Source organism: Arachis ipaensis, chromosome B2 (assembly GCF_059453495.1).
Source record: "Arachis ipaensis isolate K30076 ecotype BB chromosome B2, ASM5945349v1, whole genome shotgun sequence".
NCBI lineage: Eukaryota > Viridiplantae > Streptophyta > Magnoliopsida > Fabales > Fabaceae > Arachis > Arachis ipaensis.
The window spans coordinates 79,128,895-79,149,163 of record NC_142437.1 but is presented as its reverse complement, the minus strand read 5'-3'; the positions used below and the strand labels follow the sequence as shown (position 1 = coordinate 79,149,163).

The 20,269-nt window shown below is 38.9% G+C and overlaps 2 non-coding genes across 2 annotated transcripts; one reads left to right on the top strand and one right to left on the bottom strand.

Moving 5' to 3' along the window:
• Positions 1-1,542: 1,542 nt before the first annotated feature.
• On the bottom strand, positions 1,543-1,646 carry LOC148574531 (small nucleolar RNA R71). The gene has a single exon (XR_015905873.1). It is a non-coding gene; the product is annotated as a small nucleolar RNA R71 (small nucleolar RNA).
• An 8,381-nt stretch (positions 1,647-10,027) lies between these two features.
• Positions 10,028-10,135, top strand: LOC148574530 (small nucleolar RNA R71). The gene has a single exon (XR_015906248.1). It is a non-coding gene; the product is annotated as a small nucleolar RNA R71 (small nucleolar RNA).
• Positions 10,136-20,269: the final 10,134 nt, after the last annotated feature.

Sequence of the window (20,269 nt, the reverse complement as noted above, 5' to 3'; positions counted from 1 at the left end):
TTATTACTTTTGCTTTTGGATATTGAAGAGTCATTACCTCCATTGAAGATACTATTCTAGTTTGTTTCCTTACTTACTCTTTTATTTATTCCATATTCTTAATTCTTGTTTAAAGTAGTAATTGGATTATTTTCATGAATTGTTAGTGCGAAGGATTACTTTTATTATTAATTAATTTTGAATCCCTATTTTATTTAATTTATCATGTCTTCTTCTATTATTTTTATGAGCGTTATATTCATGTCAATGGAGTAGACTCCATACTTGACATGGGGGTTGATTAAAAGGAGACACTTGAGTTGGAAGGCTTAAGTGCTGTTTAAACTGGAAATTGTTGGCTAGTTCTGTATTTACTAACGCTAGACCTTTCCAAGGGAGAGGACTAGGATTTGCGAATAAGAGTTAGCTCAATCACTTGACTTTCCTTTATTTAGTAAGGGTTAACTAAGTGAAAACAACAACCTTTTTAATACTACACTTAGGAGATCCCAACAAGGATAGAACTTCCAATTAACCATTCCCCCAGTCAAGACTTTTTATCTAGAATATTAATAATCATTCTTAGTTTTTGTTGCTTTAATTTACAATTATTTAATTGCTCATTATTCAACTCTCAAAACTCTTGAAAATTCCTAATTAATAAAATAGCATCCTTTCTCTCAACTCGTTGGGAGACGACCTGGGACTCATACTCCCAGTATTTTTCTATTCTAAATTTTTGTGACACTCTTCTAAATTGGTGAGGTGGATTTTAGCTGGTTAAGAGCTATACTTGCAACGCTGTTCTATTATATTATAATCTCTTAATTGGCCTAACTTCTACCGCGCACCAATTTTTGGCACTATTGCCAGGGAGTTACAATTATGTGCTAAATTATTAATTAGTGTACATATTTTTATTTGCATATTTTATTTTTATTTTTACCATGAGCTATATGTTTCTTTCATTGAATGACGCGTTCACTGCCTGATCCGAGCTTAGCCGCATTTGATCCTGAAATTGAAAGAACTATTTCATGTATTAGGCGAGCTCGATGTCGGTTAGCCTCTGAGGGTGGTGAAGTGATTGTTATCGATTCACCAGTCTCATCTGAAGGCGAATCTGAACTGCCATCTGAGAGCGAAACAAGCTCCTTTACTACTGATTCAGTTAATTCACGTGCAGGTAGAATGGCAGCACCTAGGAGGATTTCTCTCCAGGAAGCTGGAGCCCCAGATTTTACAATGCAGCCGTATCAAGTGCTTCATCCAACTCTGGCTGCAGATTTTAAACTGAAGACAGCACTAATCAACTTGATGCCCAAGTTTCATGGCTTACCTGCTCAGGAGCCCATCAAGCACCTCAGGGATTTTCAGACAGCCTGTTCTACTGTTAGGCGTCAGGGTGCGAATGAAACTTCTATTTTGTTAACTGCCTTCCCGTTTTTTCTTGAGGGAAAGGCGAGGGAGTGGTACTACTCCCAACCTGAAGAGACTGTTACTAACTGGGATACGCTCAGGAGAGAATTTCTTGAAAAATACTTTCCAGCTAAAGTTACGGATAGATTGAGAAAAGAGATCTCATACATTGTTCAAGGTGAATCAGAAACTCTCTATGAGTACTGGGAGCGTTTTAAAAACCTTCTGGACGCATGCCCCCATCACATGATTGACAGGCTAGTGTTGATCAGCTATTTCCCTCAAGGCATGAAGCCTCGGGATAAGACTACACTAGATGGTGCTAGTAATGGTTCTCTGAAAAAGTACAAGACCGCAGATGAAGCATGGCAACTGATCAGTGACTTAGCTGAGGCTACTAGGAATCACAGGCACAGGAGCACCCACTCAAAAGCTGTTGCAGAAGTTTCCTCTAGCACTGAGACTTCTGCTCTTACACAGAGTATATGTGAAATGACCAACCTACTGAAGTAATTACAGTTGAATCAACAACAACAAGCTCAGCCTTTCCCACCACAGCAAAGCCAACAGTTAGTTCCCCAAAGAGTATGTGGCATATGTGCTGATTATAGTCATTATACGGATGAATGTCCGCAGCTCCAACAAGAAGATAATACTGTGGCAGCAACTCATAACTTTTATGACCGCCCGAATCAAGGATATAATCAACAAGGCGGCAACCACAACCAAGGTGGGAACTATAACCAAGGATGGCAGGAAAACTCCAACCAAGGTTGGAGGGAAAATTCCAACCATGGCTGGAGAGACAACTATAATAGAGGAGGCAGAGACAACAATGGAAACCAGAGGTGGAATAACAACAACAGACAGCAGAATCAGAACCAACCTTACAGAGTTCCTCACTTAAGACAATCACAAGGACACCAGCAAAACCAACAACAAGTACCTTAGATCACTTATCCTACTTCCTCATCAAATGACGAGATGCTTCGTTCTCTTGCACAAGGACAACAAGACATGCAGACTACACTTAACTCCACTCTAAATGGTTTGAATGGCACTTTACAAGCTCTCGCAGCCCGGATAGATTCATTACCCACTTCCACTAACCAACCTTTAAGCTCCAGTGGAATTCCTTCTCAACCCTTACCTAACCCCAAGGGTGGCATCAACGCTATCACTTTGAGGTCCGGAACCACACTGCCAGAGAGGAATCAGGAGGAGCCAAACCCAATAGAACACGCACCAATTGAAGACTCAGTGGAAGTAGAAGATGCTGAAATGGAAGATGCTGAAGAGGAAGATGAAGTGCAAGACAAGGTTGAAGAAGAAGTAGCTCAGCAAAGGAATGATGCACCAAAGGATGCAGAAGCTGCAAATGGCGCCATCCCTATCCCATTCCCACACCTTGCAAGGAAATTCAGAAAGCAAATAGAACTTGATCCCAAAATGGTAGAAATTTTCAAAAAGGTTGAGGTAACTGTTCCCCTTTTTGATGTTATTCAGCAAATACCTAAATATGCAAAGTTTCTGAAAGATTTATGCATTCATAAAGAGAAAATTAATGAATTAGAAACTATCCCTTTAGGTAGTTCTATATTTGCTTTAATGGGAGGTATACCTGAAAAATGTAGTGATCCAGGTCCATGCATGGTTAACTATACCATTGGAGGTGTAATATTTTCTTATTGCATGTGTGACTTAGGAGCATGTGTTAGTATAATGTCGTTGTCTATATATGATACTCTAAGGCTCCCTCCCTTAAAAAGGTCGGCAGCTCATTTTGTGTTAGCAGATAAAAGCATTATTACAGTAGTTGGAATTGTTGAAGATGTATTAGTGAGCATTAAAGGGCTCACATTTTCTATTGACTTTTATATCCTGGAAATGCCCCCTAATGACTCAGGAAGACCATCATCAATCTTGCTTGGAAGACCATTCCTGAAAACCTCGAAGTTCAAGCTGGATGCATTATCAGGAACTTACTCCTTTGAGATAAATGGTAGAACAATAAGTTTCAGTTTAAATGAAGCTATGAAGCACCCTCCGGAAGATCATTCTATCTTCCAGTGCGACATCATTGATGAAACTATAGCTGAAGTTCACCAAGAAGAATTAGAAGAGAAGAACATGGAGCAAGGTCCAAGTGTGGGGACACCCTCTGAACATAATGAAGACACCTTACCATTACCAATAGCCCCGGATGATCCAGAACCTAGCCATGAGCAGAAATTGGAATTGAAACCCCTCCCTCCACACCTCAAGTATGCTTACCTTGAGGATAATCAGAAGTTCCCAGTCATCATTGCAAGGGAACTCACTTCTCAACAGGAGGAGCAACTGCTTAGTGTGCTGAAAAAGCACAAGAAAGAAATTGGAAGGAGCTTGGCGGATATAGTAGGCATCAGCCCTCAAGTTTGTAAGTACAGAATATATTTAGAAGAGGAATCAAAACCTGTCCGTCAACCCCAAAGAAGATTGAATCCAACCATCTTAGAAGTTTTCAAGAAAGAAGTGACCAGGCTACTTGAAGTAGATATCATTTACCCCATCTCAGACAGTGAATGGGTCAGTCCAGTACAAGTGGTGCCCAAGAAGTCTGAAGTCAAAATAGTGAAGAATGAACATGGAGAGCTCCTGACAACTAGAGTACAGAATTCATGGAGGGTTTGCATTGACTATAGGCGTCTCAACCAAGCTACTCACAAGGATCATTACCCCTTGCCATTTATTGATCAAATGCTCGATCGCCTGTCAGGTAAATCCCATTATTGCTTTTTAGATGGTTATTGGTGCACGAAATTGTGATCTCTGGTAATGGCTCCAAAAACTTGGTACTCTACTCTCAATTCATAATTTGTCGATACAACTAACCAGCAAGTGTACTGGGTCATCCAAGTAATAAACCTTACGTGAGTAAGGGTCGATCCCACGGAGATTGTTGGTATGAAGTAAGCTATGGTCACCTTGTAAATCTCAGTCAGGCGGATATAAAATAGTTATGGAGGTTTCGAAAATAAATAATAAACTAAGGATAGAAATACTTATGTAAATCATTGGTGAGAATTTCAGATAAGCGCATAGAGATGCTTTCGTTCCTCTGAACCTCTACTTTCCTGCTGCCTTCATCCAATCAATCCTACTCCTTTCCATGGCTGGCTTTATGCAAGGGCATCACCGTTGTCAATGGTTACTTCCCCTCCTCTTGTGAAAATGGTCCAAATGCTCTGTCACAGCACGGCTAATCATCTGAGGTTCCCGATCATGCTGGAATAGGATTCACCCTCCTTTTGCGTCTGTCACTACGCCCAGCAATCGTGAGTTTGAAGCTCGTCACAGTCATTCAATCCCAGAATCTTACTCGGAATACCACAGACAAGGTTTAGACTTTCCGGATTCTCATGAATGCCGCCATCAATCTAGCTTACACCACGAAGATTCTGATTAAGAGATCCAAGAGACACTCATTCAATCTAAGGTAGAACGGAAGTGGTTGTCAGGCACGCGTTCATAGGTAATGATGATGATTGTCACGTTCATCATATTCAGGTTAAAGTGTGAATGAATATCTTAGAAGCGGAATAAGTTGAATTGAATAGAAAAACAGTAGTACTTTGCATTAATCTTTGAGGAACAGTAGAGCTCCACACCTTAATCTATGGAGTGTAGAAACTCTACTGTTAAAGATACATAAGTGAAAGGTCCAGGTATGGCCGAATGGCCAGCTCCCAAAACGTGATCAAAGGATCATAAGATAATCCAAAGATGATCAAAAGATGTCTAATACAATAGTAAAAAGTCCTATTTATAATAAACTAGCTACTAGGGTTTACGGAAGTAAGTAATTGATGCATAAATCCACTTCCGGGGCCCACTTGGAGTGTGCTTGGGCTGAGCTTGAAGTCTACACATGGAGAGGTCATTCTTGGAGTTGAACGCCAGCTTTTGTGCCAGTTTGGGCGTTGAACTCCACTTTGCAACTTGTTTCTGGCGCTGGACGCCAGAATTAGGCAGAGAGCTGGCGTTGAACGCCAGTTTGCGTCATCTAAACTTGAGTAAAGTATGGACTATTATATATTTCTGGAAATCCCTGGATGTCTACTTTCCAACGCAATTGGAAGCGCGCCATTTTGAGTTCTGTAGCTCCAGAAAATTCATTTTGAGTGCAGGGAGGTCAGAATCCAACAGCATCAGCAGTCCTTCTTCAACCTCTGAATCTGATTTTTGCTCAAGTCCCTCAATTTCAGCCAGAAAATACCTGAAATCACAGAAAAACACACAAACTCATAGTAAAGTCCAGAAATTTGAATTTAATATAAAAACTAATGAAAACATCCCTAAAAGTAACCAGATTCTACTAAAAACATACTAAAAACAATGCCAAAAAGCGTATAAATTATCCGCTCATCACAACACCAAACTTAAATTGTTACTTGTCCCCAAGCAACTGAAAATCAAATAGGATAAAAAGAAGAGAATATACTATAAATTCCAAACTATCAATGAAACATAGCTCCAATTAAATGAGCGGGACTTATAGCTTTTTGCCTCTTGAATAGTTTTGGCATCTCACTTTATCCATTGAAGTTCAGAATGATTGTCATCTATAGGAACTCAGAGTTCAGATAGTGTTATTGATTCTCCTAGTTCAGTATGATGATTCTTGAACACAGCTACTTTATGAGTCTTGGCCGTGGCCCTAAGCACTTTGTTTTCCAGTATTACCACCGGATACATAAATGCCACAGACACATAATTGGGTGAACCTTTTCAGATTGTGACTCAGCTTTGCTAAAGTCCCCAATTAGAGGTATCCAGGGTTCTTAAGCACACTCTTTTTTTGCTTTGGACCTTGACTTTAACCGCTCAGTCTCAAGTTTTCACTTGACACCTTCACGCCACAAGCACATGGTTAGGGACAGCTTGGTTTAGCCGTTTAGGCCAGGATTTTATTCTTTTAGGCCCTCCTATCCACTGATGCTCAAAGCCTTGGGATCTTTTTTATTGCCCTTGCCTTTTGGTTTTAAGGGTTACTGGCTTTTTGCTCTTGCCTCTTGGTTTTAAGAGCTTTTGGCTTTTTCTGCTTGCTTTTTCTTTTTCTTTCTATTTTTTTTCGCTATTTTTTTTTTCTGTAAGCTTTGTTCTTTGCTACTTTTTCTTGCTTCAAGAATCATTTTTATGATTTTTTAGATTATCAAATAACATGTCTCCTTGTCGTCATTCTTTCAAGAGCCAACATATTTAACATTCATGAACAACAACTTCAAAAGACATATGCACTGTTCAAGCATACATTCAGAAAACAAGAAGCATTGTCACCACATCAATATAATTAAACTAAGTTCAAGGATAAGTTCGAAACTCATGTACTTCTTGTTCTTTTGAATTAAAACAGTTTTCATTTAAGAGGGGTGATGGATTCATAGGACATTCATAACTTTAAGACATAGTTACTAACTACTAATGATCATGTAATAAGACACAAACATAGATAAGCACTTAACATAGAAAATGAAAAATAGAAAGTGAGAACAAGGAATGAGTCCACCTTAGTGATGGTGGCGTTTTCTTCTTGAGGAACCAATGATGTCCTTGAGCTCTTCTATGTCTCTTCCTTGTCTTTGTTGCTCCTCCCTCATTGCTTTTTGATCTTCTCTTATTTCATGAAGGATGATGGAGTGCTCTTGATGTTCCACCCTTAGTTGTCCCATGTTGGAACTTAATTCTCCTAGGGAGGTGTTGATTTGCTCCCAATAGTTTTGTGGAGGAAAGTGCATCCCTTGAGGTATCTCAGGGGTTTCTTGATGATGAGCTTCTTCATGTGCCTGTTGAGATCCATGAATGTGCTCTCTTGTTTGCTCCATCCTTTTCTTAGTGATGGGCTTGTGAGATGAATCTTTCCATCTCCCATGGCTCAGAGGTGGAAGCAATTGTCTTCCCTTTCCTCTTTCTTGAGGTGCCATTAATGGTTATGGAAAAACAAAAAAGCTATGTTTTTACCACACCAAACTTAGAATGTTGCTCGCCCTCGAGCAAGAGAAGAAAGAATAGATGAAGAAGAAGAAGAAAGTATGGAGAGGAGGGGGGAGGTGTGTTTCTGCCAAGAAGAGAAAAGAGGGTTGTGTTGTGTGAAAATGAGGAAGAATGGAGGGTTATGTATAGGGAAGGGAGGGGGGGTAAGGTTTTGGCCATATAGGGTGGGTTTGGGTGGGAAATTGATTTTGAATTTTGAAGGTAAGTGGAGTTTATGAGGTAGGTTTATGGGGAAGAGTGGATGGATGTGAGTGGTGAAGTGGTGATAGGGAAGAGAAATTGAGGTGATTGGTGAAGGGTTTTGGGGAAGAGTGTTTATGTGATTGTGTGAAAGAGGGGTGAGAAGAAGTAAGTGGAGGTAGTGGAGATCCTGTGGGGTCCACAGATCCTGAGGTGTTCAAGGATTTACAACCTTGCACCAAATTGGGCATGCAAAATGCCCTTGCACACAACTCTGGGCGTTCAGCGCCAGATTGGTGCTTGTTCTGGGCGTTGAACGCCCATTTGTTGCCCATTTCTGGCGTTGAACGCCAGAACCATGCTTGTTCTGGGCGTTCAGCGCCAGCTCTTCTCCAGGGTGCATTTCTGGCGTTCAAACGCCCAGATGCTGCCCATTTCTGGTGATCAGCGCCAGAACCATGCTCTGTTCTGGTGTTGAACGCCCAAAACATGCTTCTTACTGGCGTTTAAACACCAGTAAGGTCTTCCTCCTGGGTGTGATTTTTCTTCTGCTGTTTTTTATTCCGTTTTCAATTTTTATATTTATTTTGTGACTCCACATGATCATGAACCTAATAAAACATGAAAGAACAAGAAAAATAAAAATTAGATAAATAAAAATTGGGTTGCCTCCCAACAAGCGCTTCTTTAATGTCAATAGCTTGACAGTGGGCTCTCATGGAGCCTCACAGATATTCAGAGCATTGTTGAGACTTCCCAACACCAAACTTAGAGTTTGGATATGGGAGTTCAACACCAAACTTAGAGTTTGGTTGTGGCCTCCCAACACCAAACTTAGAGTTTGACTGTGGGGGCTCTGGTTGACTCTGTTTTAAGAGAAGCTTTTTTTATGCTTCCTCTCCATGGATGCAGAGAGAGATCCTTCAGTTGTAAACACAAGGTTGTCCTCATTTATTTGAAGGATCAATTCTCCTCTGTCCACATCAATCATAGCTCTTGCTGTGGCTAGGAAAGGTCTTCCTAGGATGATGGATTCATCCTCATCCTTCCCAGTATCTAGGACTATGAAATCAGTAGGGATGTAAAGGCCTTCAACCTTTACTAACACGTCCTCTACTTGTCCATAAGCATGTTTTCTTGAATTGTCTGCCATCTCTAATGAGATTTTAGCAGCTTGCACCCCAAAGATTCCCAGTTTCTCTATTACAGAGAGGGGCATGAGGTTTATTCCTGAACCAAGGTCACACAGAGCCTTAAAGATCATGGTGCCTATGGTACAAGGTATTATGAACTTTTCAGGATCCTGTTTCTTCTGAGGCAATCTCAGTTGATCCAGATCACTTAGTTCATTGGTGAACAAGGGAGGTTCATCTTCCCAAGTCTCAATACCAAATAATTTGGCATTCAGCTTCATGATTGCACCAAGAAACTTGGCAGCTTGCTCTTCAGTAACATCCTCATTCTCTTCAGAAGAGGAATACTCATCAGAGCTCATGAATGGCATAAGGAGGTTCAATGGAATCTCTATGGTCTCTAGATGAGGCTCAGATTCCTTTGGTTCCTCAGAGGGAAACTCCTTATTGATCACTGGACGTCCCAGGAGGTCTTCCTCCTTGGGATTCACGTCCTCTCCCTCCCTTACAGGTTCGGCCATGGTAATTAATTCAATGGCCTGCACTCTCCTTTTGGATTTTCTTCTGTGTTGCTTGGGAGAGTACTAGGAGGGATTTCAGTGATCCTTTTACTTAGCTGGCCCACTTGTGCCTCCAAATTTCTAATGGATGACCTTGTTTCATTCATGAAACTCACAGTGGCCTTAGATAGATCAGAGACTAAGTTTGCTAAATTAGAGGTATTTTGTTCAGAGTTCTCTGTCTATTGCTGAGTGGATGATGGAAAAGGTTTACTATTGTTAAACCTGTTTCTTCCACCATTATTAAAGCCTTGTTGAGGCTTTTGTTGATCCTTCCATGAGAGATTTGGGTGATTTCTCCATGATGGATTATATGTGTTTCCATATGGTTCACCCATATAATTTACCTCTGCTATTGCAGGGTTTTCAGGATCATCAGCTTCTTCTTCAGAAGATGCCTCTTGAGTACTGTTGGATGCAGCTTGCATTCTGTTCAGACTCTAAGAAATCATATTGACTTGCTGAGGCAATATTTTGTTCTGAGCCAATATGGCATTCAGAGTATCAATTTCAAGAACTCCATTCTTCATTGGCGTCTTATTATTCACAAGATTCCTCTCAGAAGTGTACATGAAACTGGTTATTAGCAACCATGTCAATGAGTTCTTGAGCTTCTGCAGGCGTTTTCTTTAGGTGAATGGATCCACCTGCAGAAGTATCCAATGACATCTTTGATAGCTCAGATAAACCATCATAGAATATATCCAGGATGGTCCATTCTGAAAGCATGTCAGAAGGACACTTTTTGGTCAGCTGCTTGTATCTTTCCCAAGCTTCATAGAGGGATTCACCTTCTTTCTGTCTGAAGGTTTGAACATCCACTCTAAGCTTGCTCAGCTTTTAAGGAGGAAAGAACTTGGCTAAGAAAGCCGTGACCAGCTTATCCCAAGAGTTCAGGCTGTCTTTGGGTTGAGAGTCCAACCACACTCTAGCTCTGTCTCTTACAGCAAAAGGGAAAAGCATGAGCCTGTAGACTTCAGGGTCTACTCCATTAGTCTTAACAGTATCACAGATCTCAAGAATTCAGTTAAGAACTGAAAAGGATCTTCAGATGGAAGTCCATGAAATTTGCAGTTCTGCTGCATCAGAGAAACTAGCTGAGGTTTCAGCTCAAAGTTGTTTGCTCCAATGGCAGGAATGGAGATGCTTCTTCCATGTAAATTGGAATTAGGTGCAGTAAAGTCACCAAGCATTCTCCTTACATTATTATTATTTTTGGCTGCCATCTCCTCTTCCTGTTCAAAAATTTCTGTAAGGTTATCTCTGGATTGTTGTATTTTAGCTTCTCTTAGTTTTCTTTTCAGAGTCCTTTCAGGTTCTGGATCTGCTTCAACAAGAATATTCTTATCTTTGCTCCTGCTCATATGAAAAAGAGGGACAGAAAAATAATAATAATAATAGGGATCCTTTTTACCACAGTATAGAGGTCCCTGTGTGAATAGAAGAAAAAAAAGAAGAAGAAATTCGAACACAGATGGAAGAGGGGGTTCGAATTTGGGTGAGATGAAGTGTTAGTAGATGAATAAATAAATAGAAGGAGATAAGGGAGAAGAATTTTCGAAAATTATTTTGAAAAAGGGTTAGTGATTTTCGAAAATAGTTTTTGAAAAAGGTTAGTAGTTTTCGAAAATCAAAAATTAAAATAATTAGTTAATTAAAAAGAATTTTTGAAAAAGGGGGAAGATATTTTCGAAAATTAGAGAGAGAGAGTTAGTTAGGTAGTTTTGAAAAACATAAGAAACAAACAAAAAGTTAGTTAGTTAGTTGAAACAAATTTTGAAAAAATAAGAAGTTAGGAAGTTAGAGAAGATATTTTAAAATCAAATTTTGAAAAAGATAAGATAAAAAGATATTTTTGAAAAGATATGATTGAAATTAGTTTTGAAAAAAATTTAATTTTTTAAAAATCACAATTAATGACTTGATTCACAAGAAATCACAAGATATGATTCTAGAACTCAAAGTTTGAATCTTTCTTAACAAGTAAGTAGCAAACTTGAAATTTTTGAATCAAAACATTAATTGTTATTGTTATTTTCGAAAATTTGATATAAAAATAAGAAAAATATTTTTGAAAAATATTTTTTTTAAATTTTCGAAAATAACTAAGAAAAATAAAAAAGATTTGATTTTTGAAAAAGATGAGATTTTTAAATTGAAAATTTGATTTGACTCATAAAAATAACTAGATTTTTAAAATTTTTGAAAAAGTCAAATCTAATTTTCGAATTTTTAAGAGAGAAAAAGGGAAAGATATTTTTTTTATTTTTGAATTTTTAATTATGAGAGAGTGAAACATGAAAAATGATGCAATGCATGAAAATTTTGGATCAAAACAATGAATGCATGCAAGAATGCTATGAATGTCAAGATGAACACCAAGAACACCTTGAATGTCATGATGAACATCAAGACTTATTTTTGAACATTTTTATATGCAAAGAAAACATGCAAGACACCAAACTTAGAAATCTTTCATGTTTAGACACTATGAATGCAAAAATGCACATGAAAAACAAGAAAAGATGCAAAACAAGAAAACATCAAGATCAAACAAGAAGACTTACCAAGAACAACTTGAAGATCATGAAGAACACCATGAATGCATGAATTTTTCGAAAAATGCAAGATGAATATGCAATTGACACCAAACTTTCAACTTGACTCAAGACTCAAACAAGAAACATGAAATATTTTTTATTTTTATGATTTTTTGATTTTTTTGTATTTTCTTTTAATTTTTTTTTCGAAAATCATTTTGAAAAAAAAAATAAGGATTCCAAAATTTTTAATATGAATTCCAGGAATCTTATGCTCTTTAGACTAAAGCTCCAATCAAAGGGTCAGGCATGGCTTAATAGCCAGCCAAGCTTTAGTATGTAACTCAGACATGACACGCCTAACATGCCCTACAGCCAGCCAGGCTTCAACATGCTTCAACAGTAGTACTTTGCATTAATCTTTGAGGAACAGCAGAGCTCCACACCTTAATCTATGGAGTGTAGAAACTCTACCGTTAAAGATATATAAGTGAAAGGTCCAGGCATGGCCGAATGGCCAGCCCCCAAAACGTGATCAAAGGATCATAAGATAATCCAAAGATGATCAAAAGATGTCTAATACATTAGTAAAAAGTCCTATTTATAATAAACTAGCTACTAGGGTTTATAGAAGTAAGTAATTGATGCATAAATCTACTTCCGGGGCCCACTTGGTGTGTGCTTGGGCTGAGCTTAAAGTCTACATGTGGAGAGGTCATTCTTGGAGTTGAACGCCAGCTTTTGTGCCAGTTTGGGCGTTGAACTCCACTTTGCAACTTGTTTCTGGCGCTGGACGCCAGAATTGGGCAGAGAGCTGGCGTTGAACGCCAGTTTGTGTCATCTAAACTTGGACAAAGTATGGACTATTATATATTGCTGGAAAGACCTGGATGTCTACTTTCCAACGCAATTGGAAGCGTGCCATTTTGAGTTCTGTAGCTCCAGAAAATCCATTTTGAGTGTAGGGAGGTCAGAATCCAACAGCATCAGCAGTCCTTCTTCAACCTCTGAATCTGATTTTTGCTCAAGTCCCTCAATTTCAGCCAGAAAATACCTGAAATCACAGAAAAACACACAAACTCATAGTAAAGTCCAGAAATGTGAATTTAATATAAAAACTAATGAAAACATCCCTAAAAGTAACCAGATTCTACTAAAAACATACTAAAAATAATGCCAAAAAGCGTATAAATTATCCGCTCATCAGTTATACAGGCTACTTTTAAATTCATATAGCTCCTGAGGATCAGGAGAAGACTACTTTTGCATGCCCCTTTGGAACGTATGCTTATAAAAGAATGCCTTTTGGCTTATGTAATGCACCTGCTACTTTCCAAAGATGCATGATGAGTATCTTTTCAGATCTTATTGAGAACTGTATGGAAGTATTTATGGATGATTTTAGCGTATATGGTGATTCGTTTGACTTTGCTTGGATAGTTTAGCTAGAGTATTAGACAGGTGTGTCAGTTCAAACTTTGTATTGAATTTTGATAAATGTCACTTTATAGTAAGACAAGGGATTGTTCTAGGACATGTTGTCTCTAAAACTGGTATTTCAGTAGATCCAGCAAAGGTAGATGTCATTTCTAGTTTACCTTACCCCTCCTCCGTGAAGGAAGTCCGTTCGTTCCTAGGCCATGCAGGTTTTTACAGGAGATTCATTAAGGACTTCAGTAAGGTAGCATTACCTTTATCCAGATTGCTACAGGAAGATATTGAGTCCGAGTTTAGTGAAGATTGCATGAAAGCGTTTGATAAGCTGAAAATCGCCCTGACTCAAGCTCCAATTGTGAGAGGATCAGACTGGAGCCAGCAATTTAAAATTATGTGTGATGCCTCCAACCATGCAGTAGGAGCGGCAATGGCCTAGTGATGAGCGAATAATTTATACGCTTTTTGGCATTGTTTTTACTTAGTTTTTAGTATGATTTAGTTGGTTTTTAGTATATTTCTATTAGTTTTTAATTAAAAATCACATTTCTAGACTTTACTATGAGTTTGTGTGTTTTTCTGTGATTTCAGATATTTTCTGGCTGAAATTGAGGGAGCTTAGCAAAAATCTGATTCAGGCTGAAAAAGGACTGATGATGCTGTTGGATTCTGACCTCCCTGCACTCAAAGTGGATTTTCTGGAGCTACAAAAATCCAAATGGCGCGCTCTCAATTGCGTTGGAACGTAGACATCCAGGGCTTTCCATCAATATATAATAGTCCATACTTTACTCAAGGATAGATGATGTAAACTGGCGTTCAAAGCCAGTTCCATGTTGCAGTCTGGCGTCCAGCGCCAGAAACAAGTTACAAGTTGGAGTTCAACGCCAGAAACAGGTTACAACCTGGCGTTGAACGCCCAAAACAGCCCAGGCACGTGAGAAGCTTAAGTCTCAGCCCCAGCACACACCAAGTGGGCCCCAGAAGTAGATTTCTGCACTATCTATCATAGTTTACTCATTTTCTGTAAACCTAGGTTGCTAGTTTAGTATTTAAACAACTTTTAGAGATTTATTTGGTATCTCATGACATTTTAGATCTGAAATTTGTACCTTTTGACGGCATGAGTCTCTAAACTCCATTGTTGGGGGTGATGAGCTCTACTGTGTCTCGATGAATTAATACAAGTATTTCTGTTTTCCATTCAAACATGCGTGTTCCTATCTAAGATATCCATTCGCACTTCAATATGAATGTGATGAACGTGACAATCATCATCATTCCTCCACGAACGTGTGCCTGACAACCACTTACGTTCCACCGTAGAATGAATGAATATCTCTTAGATCTCTTAATCAGAATCTTCGTGGTATAAGATAGATTGATGGCAGCATTCAAGAGAATCCGGAAAGTCTAAACCTTGTCTGTGGTATTCCGAGTAGGATTCAGGGATTGAATGACTGTGACGAGCTTCAAACTCGTGAGTGCTGGGCGTAGTGACAGACGCAAAAGGATAGTAAATCCTATTCCGGTACGATTGAAAACCTGCAGATGATTAGCCGTGCGGTGACAGCGCATCTGGACCCTTTTCACTGGAAGGATGGATGGTAGCCATTGACAACGGTGATCTACCAACACACAGCTTGCCATAGGAGAACGTGCGTGCGTGAATCAGAAAACAGAGGAAAGCAAAATTTCAGAAGACAAAGCATCTCCAAAACTCCAACATATTCTCCATCATTGCATACAAGTATAATTTGTGTTCTGCCCTTTTATTCCTTGCAATCAAATTTGATAAGTGAATTATTTTATTATTTTCCTGACTAAGAGTTACAAGATAACCATAGATTGCTTCAAGCCAACAATCTCCGTGGGATCGACCCTTACTCACGTAAGGTATTACTTGGATGACCCAGTGCACTTGCTGGTTAGTGGTACGAGTTGTAAAAAGTGTGATTTACAATTCGTGCACCAAGTTTTTGGCGCCGTTGCCGGAGATTGTTTGAGTTTGGACAACTGACGGTTTATTTTCTTGCTTAGATTAAGAAATATTTTTCTTTTTGGTTTAGAGTCTTCTAATATTGTTTTTGGTTAAAATTTTAGAATCCTTATTTTTTTTCTTGTTTGATCTTTAGTTTTTCTTGTTTTGTGATTTTTCTTGTTTTTCTTGTGCCTTTTCAAAACATTAGTTTTCAAAAAAAATAAATTTTTCATTCTTAGTTATTTAAAAATACTTCTTCAAAACAAGTGTTACATTTATAACTCAGTTGGCTAGAGCGTTAGTCTGTGTTCTTGGCAATTGGGTCAGAATCTTTTATATTCTTTTCAAAATCTTCTTTTTCAAAAATAATTTTTCTATCAAATCTTGTGCCAAACTTTAAGTTTGGTGTTTTCTTGTTGATTTTTCTTTGTTTTTCGAAAATTTTATTTTGGTTTACTAAAAAATTTAAGTTTGGTGTTCTTTCTTCATGTTCTTGTGTTCTTGTGAGTCTTCAAAGTGTTCTTGAGTTTTCCTTGTGTCTTGATCTTAAAATTTTTAAGTTTGGTGTTCCTTGGTATTTTCCCTCCAAAATTTTCGAAAACAAGGATAATTAGATCTAAAAATTTTAAATCTTGTGCTATCTTATTGTTTTTCTCTTTCCTCTTTAAATTCAAAAATATCTTTTCTCTCTATTTTAAAACAAATTTTCGAAATTTATTTTTAAAATTCAGATTTTTATTTCAAAATTTAAAATCTTTTTCAAATCATATCTTTTTCAAAACTCCCTAACCATTTTTTTCTTTTTTTTTTCTTTTTCCTCTCTCCATTTTTTGAAAATCTTCACCCATTTTTATTTATTTTATTTTAAATTATTTTATTTTTGAAATAAATAATAATTAAATAAATAAAAATAATTTTTTTTATTTTACATCATCTCCCTTTCTCCATCATGGATCTAAGTGGAAATGAACAGTCCAGAAGGACTCTGGGGTCATATGCTAACCCCTCTACTGCTTCATATGGGAGTAGTATCAATATACCCTCCATTGGAGTCAGTAACTTTGAGTTTAATCCTCAGCTCATTATCATGGTGCAGCAAAGTTGCCAGTATTCCGGTCTTCCACAGGAAGAACCTACAGAGTTTCTGGCACATTTTTTACAAATTGCTGACACAGTACATGATAAGGAAGTAGATCAAGATGTCTACAGATTATTACTGTTTCCATTTGCTGTAAAAGACCAAGCCAAGAGGTGGTTAAATAACCAACCTAAGGCTAGCATAAATACATGGAAACAGCTGACAGAGAAATTCCTGAATCAATACTTTCCTCCAAAACAGATGACACAGCTAAGGCTGGACATCCAAGGCTTTAAACAAGGAGATAATGAACCTCTTTATGATACCTGGGAGAGATACAGAGAGATGCTAAGAAAATGCCCCTCTGAGATGTTTTCAGAGTGGGTTCAGCTAGACATCTTCTATTATAGGCTTACAGAAAGAGCTCAGATGTCTCTAGACTACTCAGCTGGTGGATCTATCCACATGAGAAAGACAATTGAAGAAGCTTAAGAGCTCATTGATACAGTTGCCAGAAATCATCATCTGTACTTAAGCAGTGAACCTTCCATGAAAGAAGAGGCTAAAATAGTGACCACTGAACTCAGTCCTGCTGAACAAGCTACTGAATTCAATCAGCAATTGGATTTTCTAACAAAACAGAATTCAAGGAGAGACTACAAGAGACAAGGATGGCTAATATAAATATGGAAGAACAATTAAAGCAAACATGGTGCTGATTTTTCTTGTCTATCAAAAAATCTCAATATTTGAATCAAGGATTCACACAGTAAGACTTATCTGATCTTTTAAATTTTTGAAATGTTCTAATTTTTAGTTGCGAATAAATTCCGAATTTTTTTCAGATATTTATTCCAAAAGCAGCAGCTGTCAAAACAAATAACAAAAGAATGCCAAGTAGTTCAATTAAGAGGTGGAAAAACATTAAATACCCCACCTCAAGGTAGCAGGAAGCCAAGAAATGAGCAAACTACCCAAATTCCATCTGAGAATAGTAAGAGCCCAGAGAAAAATAATTCTGGCGCTAAAACGCCAGAAATTGGGTGGAAGGCTGGCGCTGAACGCCCAAACCATGCTCAAGATTGGCGTTCAACGCCAGAAACAAGCAAGGAACTGGCGTTGAACGCCCAAAGGAAGCACAGTTCTGGCGTTCAGACGCCAGGAACAGATGAGGAGTTAGCGTCTAACGCCACTCCAGCTTCCAACCCTGGCTTTCAAATGCCAGTGAGGGATCAGACACCTGCAAGTGCTGATAATAAATCCCTCAAGAAGGCTTCTCAACCTACCTCTGTAGGAAATAAACCTGCAGCAACTAAGGTTGAGGAATACAAAGCCAAGATGCCTTATCCTCAAAAACTCCACAAAGAAGAGCAGGATAAGCAATTTGCCCGCTTTGCAGACTATCTCAGGACTCTTGAAATAAAGATTCCGTTTGCAGAGGCACTTGAGCAAATACCCTCTTATGCCAAGTTCATGAAAGATATCTTGAGTCATAAGAAGGATTGGAGAGAAACTGAAAGGGTTTTCCTCATTGAAGAATGCAGTGCAGTCATTCTGAAAAGCTTCCCAGAAAATCTTAAAGATCCCAGGAGCTTTATGATACCATGCATATTAGAGGGTAACTGCACCAAGACAGCTCTATGTGATCTTGGAGCAAGCATCAACCTAATCCCTGCATCCACTATCAGAAAGCTTGGCTTGACTGAAGAGGTCAAACCAACCCGGATCTATCTTCAACTTGCTGATGGCTCCATTAAATACCCATCAGGCATAATTGAGGACATGATTGTCAAGGTTGGGCCATTTGCCTTCCCTACTGACTTTGTAGTGCTGGAAATGGAGGAGCACAAGAGTGCAACTCTCATTCTAGGAAGACCATTCCTAGCAACTGGACGAACCCTCATTGACGTCCAAAAAGGGGAGATAACCCTGAGAGTCAATGAGGATGAGTTTAAGTTGAATGTTGTCAAAGCTATGCAACATCCAGACACATCAGACGACTGCTTGGGCGTTGATATTATTGACTCCCTGGTGGAAGAGGTCCATATGACTGAGAGTCTCGAATCAGAGCTAAAGGACATCTTTAAAGATGTTCAGCCTGATCTGGAGGAACCAGAGGAAATAAAAGAACCTCTAAAAACTCCTCAGGAAGAGGAGAAACCTCCTAAACCCGAGCTCAAACCACTACCACCATCCCTGAAATATGCATTTATGGGAGAAGGTGACACTTTTCCTGTAATCATAAGCTCTGCTTTAGGGCCACAGGAAGAGAAAGCACTAATTCAGGTGCTAAGGACACACAAGACAGCTCTTGGGTGGTCCATAAGTGATCTCAAGGGCATTAGCCCAGCCAGATGCATGCACAAGATCCTATTGGAGGATGATGCTAAGCCAGTGGTTCAACGACAGAGGCGGCTAAATCCCGCCATGAAGGAGGTGGTGCAGAAAGAGGTCACTAAGTTACTAGAGGCTGGGATTATCTATCCTATTTCTGATAGCCCCTGGGTGAGCCCTGTCCATGTTGTCCCTAAGAAGGGAGGAATGACAGTGGTTCATAATGAAAAGAATGAACTGGTTCCTACAAGAACAGTTACAGGGTAGCGTATGTGTATTGACTACAGAAGGCTCAATACGGCCACCAGGAAGGATCATTTTCCTTTACCATTCATGGACCAGATGCTAGAGAGACTAGCAGGTCATGAATATTACTACTTTTTGGATGGCTATTCTGGTTACAACCAAATTGCAGTAGATCCTCAGGACCAAGAAAAAACAGCATTCACATGTCCTTCTGGAGTGTTTGCCTACAGAAGGATGCCTTTTGGTCTGTGTAATGCACCTGCAACCTTTCAAAGGTGCATGCTCTCTATCTTCTCTGATATGGTAGAGAAGTTTCTGGAAGTCTTCATGGATGACTTTTCAGTATTTGGAGACTCATTCAGCTCCTGCCTTAACCATTTAGCACTTGTTCTGAAAAGATGCCAAGAGACCAAGCTAGTTTTAAACTGGGAAAAATGTCACTTTATGGTGACTGAAGGGATTGTCCTTGGGCATAAAATTTCAAACAAGGGAATAGAGGTGGATCAAGCTAAAGTTGAAGTAATTGAAAAATTACCACCACCTGCCAATGTTAAGGCAATCAGAAGCTTTCTGGGACATGCAGGATTCTATAGGAGGTTTATAAAGGATTTTTCAAAAATTACAAAACCTCTGAGTAATCTGCTAGCTGTTGACACGCCATTTGTGTTTGACACAAAGTGTCTGCAGGCGTTTAAGACCCTGAAAGCTAAGCTGGTCACAGCACCAGTTATTTCTGCACCAGACTGGACATTACCATTCGAACTAATGTGTGATACCAGTGACCATACCATTGGTGCAGTATTGGGACAGAGGCATAACAAGCTTCTGCATGTCATTTATTATGCTAGCAGTATTTTAAATGATGCCCAGAAAAATTACACAACCACAGAAAAAGAATTACTTGCAGTGGTTTATGCCATTGACAAGTTTAGATCCTACTTTGTAGGATCCAAAGTGATTGTGTACACTGACCATGCTGCTCTTAAATATCTACTCACAAAGCAGGATTCAAAGCCCAGGCTCATAAGATGGGTGTTGCTTCTGCAAGAGTTTGATATAGAAATAAGAGACAGAAAAGGGACAGAGAATCAAGTAGCTGATCACCTGTCCCGGATAGAACCAGTAGCAGGAGCATCCCTCCCTCCTACTGAGATCTCTGAAACCTTTCCAGATGAGCAATTGTTTGCTATTCAGGAAGCTCTGTGGTTTGAAGACATTGCAAACTATAAGACACAAGGTTCTCCTTCTGTAACCATGGAGAGGAAGCATGAAAAGCTTCTCTCACTGCAGAGTCAACCAAAGCCCCCACAGTCAAACTCTAAGTTTGGTGTTGGGAGGCCACAACCAAACTC